Consider the following 3,959-nt stretch of genomic DNA (forward strand, 5'->3'; position numbering starts at 1 on the left):
TGATCTGCGCACCTATTACCTTCTCTATGAATATGCTGAAACATGAGCTCCCAACTTCTATCTATATACCTTGCTATATGTCTTGTAATGCTATTCGGGTTGCACAAGAGTTTATATCTATTACGGAGCATAGCAATAGCCGCACTGGAATCCGATTCTATAATAACATTTCTTAAGTCTAGCTCCCAATGTAACACCCTACCACACAGAACCTTACGCTTAAGTTGTAAAGTAGAGGTGGCAAGATATTACGACTTTTAAAAAAAAAGGATATATACATAAATATAGTAGATAAAATCATATCAATGAGCCTTGAAGATTAAGCTAAACAAAAACGATAAACAGAAAATCGTCACACTCGCATGGATATTCGTAGAACGGACAAGTAAAATCAAAAGAAAACTGAAAACATATGTATATATTAGTTCCGAAACTCAAATAGCAAGCTCCAGGCTCGACTTGCGAAGTTAAGGCCGACCAGAGTATGTTGTGAGGATGGTAACATGTACCCCTGTTGCTCCGTTAACCCAAGGAAGGTTCGAAATGTTGTTTCTGACCTCTGGTGGCATGGTAGTCAGCAGTGACGGATTTAGAAAATTTTGATAGTGGGGGCAAAATATATATAATATAATAAAAATTTTTATAATAAAAATATTACGTGTACATAAAAATCAGTTATCAAATTATTCATTAATCATTATATATTTATATATAAATATATGTATTTTTAATTTGTATTTTTTATTTCAATATGTATACATGTGATTATTTTTTATGTACATATAATATGATTAGTCTTTAAAATATATAATTTACAAATTAAAACACTAAAATAGTAATTTAAATGATAACATATAATTTAAAATTGGGTAAAGTATACTTTTTATCCCTAAAATTTGACAAAAGTTTCAAAAATACCCTTAAGTTTTATTTTGTTTCAGTTTTGTCCCAAAAGTTTTTTATTTGCATCAAATATATCCTTGACGGCTAAATTTTCAAAAAATTTTGGACTAATCTAACAATAATGCATGAAAATTATACTTGATTTGCTTGTGTTGAGAGTTGTTCTTATGAAATTGTTGTTGAATTAGTCTTAAATTTTTTGAAAAATTAGCCGTCAGGGGATATATATTTGATGCAAATCAAAAACTTTTGGAATAAAATTGAAACAAAATAAAACTTAAGGGTATTTTTGAAATTTTTGTCAATCTTCAAGGACAAAAAATATACTTTACCCTTTAAAATTTTATTATTTAGGTTTTATATTTTAAAAAAATTGAATAATCTTTTTCTTAATAATACAATTGAAATATCTCTCCTTTTATGTAGAATAATACTACATATTCAAATTTTTTGTTAACTAAGTCCAACCAAATTAGTATAAGATAACAAAAATCAGTTATGACTAACATTATTCAAAGTTTTATTGTTTAACTTGATTAGACTTAGTTTATAAAAAGACTTAAATGTGTAGTATTATTCTTACATATATATATATATTTAGAAATTTACTTCTCATACAATTAGAAGCCAATTTTTATTGAAATTCATAGTTAAAAAAGCTCTTTCAATTAATGCAGTTGTTACAGAAAAAAATTAAAATTAATATAAAAAAAGATAAATAATACTCTTTCGAGTTAATTTCTAAGAAAAAACACAAATTTCATTTAAATTGAAAATTGATCATTCTAACGATATCTAATATAAAATTCTTAAATTGACTATGAAGTACCAAAAATTGAGTAAAAAATTATTGTGGGGTCAAATTCAATAATTTAATGGGGGCAAATAAATATTATTATCATATACTACTATGCAGTTGTTACAGAAAAAAAAAATAAAACTAATATAAAAAAAGATAAATAATGCTCTTTCGAGTCGATTTCTAAGAAAAAACACAAATTTCATTTAAATTGAGAATTGATCATTCTAACAATATCTAATATAAAATTTTTAAATTGACTATGAAGTACCAAAAATTGAGTAAAAAATTATTGTGGGGTCAAATTCAATAATTTAGTGGGGGCAAATAAATTTTATTATCATATACTACTCAAAAAAATTTCAAATTATAGTGGGGGCGCTTGTGCCCACACTTATACACATGCATCCGTCCCTGTATATAATTATATATATTTATATACAACCCAAAATAAAACTCAAACTACAAAATAAACACCTATATCTCCAAGACAACCTCTAGGAGGGACAAAACACAAAATGTACATGCGAAGATTCTATAAACATATATATATAGCTTAAAACAAAATATGACAGTCCAAAAGATAGTTTTTCCCTTGTAAGGAGGCTCTCCAGAAGCTCAACGAGGTGCCTCTCAACCTGCATATGAAAAACAACAAAATATATATGGAATGAGAATCGGAGGTTCTCAGCATGGTAAAAGTGCCCGCATAGTTAATATAAAAGGTCCCGAGAGAGCCAGAGGCATTCCTAGAACTTCGACACTCAGATTTCAGCTTAAGGGTTCAACTAAACCAGAAATTAGGTAAGTTATCTAAGGTATTAAAGTTCTAAATCTAACTTTAACTTAACACTTCACTTTCTGACTCTTCCAATCTTTCGAGACACTAGTGGAACACCTCCCTCCCTCACACCTCCGTCAAGAGGGATTTCTCAGAAAACATACACATACAATTCAAGTAAGGAAAACACAGATAGAGAAGAATTTACAGCAAGTAGAACAAGTAGCAGATAAGCAGAATTAAGCAGTTAAGCAAACTAAAACAATGCACACTCAAACAAAGCAAACAAAGCAAACAAATGCATATGATGTATGTCTGTCCTATGGCTGATGAGTCTCATCTGTCGGTTATACAGCCAACCCGACATGTCGTGGTAGTTAACCATTGGACAGTCCCTTTGTGCGCGCATCCCCAAACTCAATAATATAGTATTCCATGGAGTCAAACTCCAAGCTCAGTAATATTCCATGGAGTTAAACTCCAAACTCAATAATATTCCATGGAGTTAAACTCCAAGCTCAAATATAATATTCAATATTCGTATATATATACATGCCTATGGGGGAATCTGGGGAGTTAAAGTGCCCGGTCACATCTTGCGACAGAGGGTCAACAAATAGTCTCAAATACACAAGCCATATAATAATCTCTTTCCTTTTTAAAATAACACTTCAAATCAAAACTCCAATTCTTATAGAAATTTTGGCAGTATTTCCTCTAAAACTCGAATTTCTGCCACCCTTCAAGGGTCCCAACTACCAAACCAAATACCCCTCAGTCATTCAAATCATTTCCAGTAACAAATTATTTCAAAATCAACCAAATACCAATATTAGATCTTTCCCCAAACCAACCAACTTCAACAACAAATTATTAATAACAGCTAAACCACATATTTTATATCATATACACAATCCATCAATTATACATTCAGTTCATTCCTATCTTAAGGTCTTCTAGTCTAAGTTTTCACGTGACATTAAACATTAACTACGAGAAACCAAAACTGTACCTTCGTACGGAATCAAAATATTCGAAGCTCTGGTGAAGCTTTTTGACCGAGCTATCGAAAAAGAAGACGTCCAGAATCGTCTGTGCCTCCTAGAACTCCCGTTGGCCGAACTCAAGAGGTAGAGGAGCTACGTCACCGTCAACTTCTACCGACAAAAAGTGGTGCCAACGTGTAGAAAAAGAAGATACAAATATTTTTATCAGATTAGATTTTTAATTGGGGTTACGGATTGCAAAAAATCGAAACCAAAAAGTTAGAGGAGGTTTATGTTCGCACACTTCTTTCTCTCTATCACTGTTCTCTCTCGCCACTCATTCCTTCGCGCGTGTATATATATATATATAAAGCTAATGATATAATAAAGCTAGTGATACTCATAACTATATATTACATATATGTATATGTATACAACGGCTTTTCATTAGGTAAATGGCTGCCGCCTTTTTTATATATATATGCGCACA

The sequence above is a fragment of the Arachis ipaensis genome, chromosome B01 (genome assembly GCF_000816755.2).
Source record: "Arachis ipaensis cultivar K30076 chromosome B01, Araip1.1, whole genome shotgun sequence".
NCBI classification, from domain to species: Eukaryota; Viridiplantae; Streptophyta; class Magnoliopsida; order Fabales; family Fabaceae; genus Arachis; species Arachis ipaensis.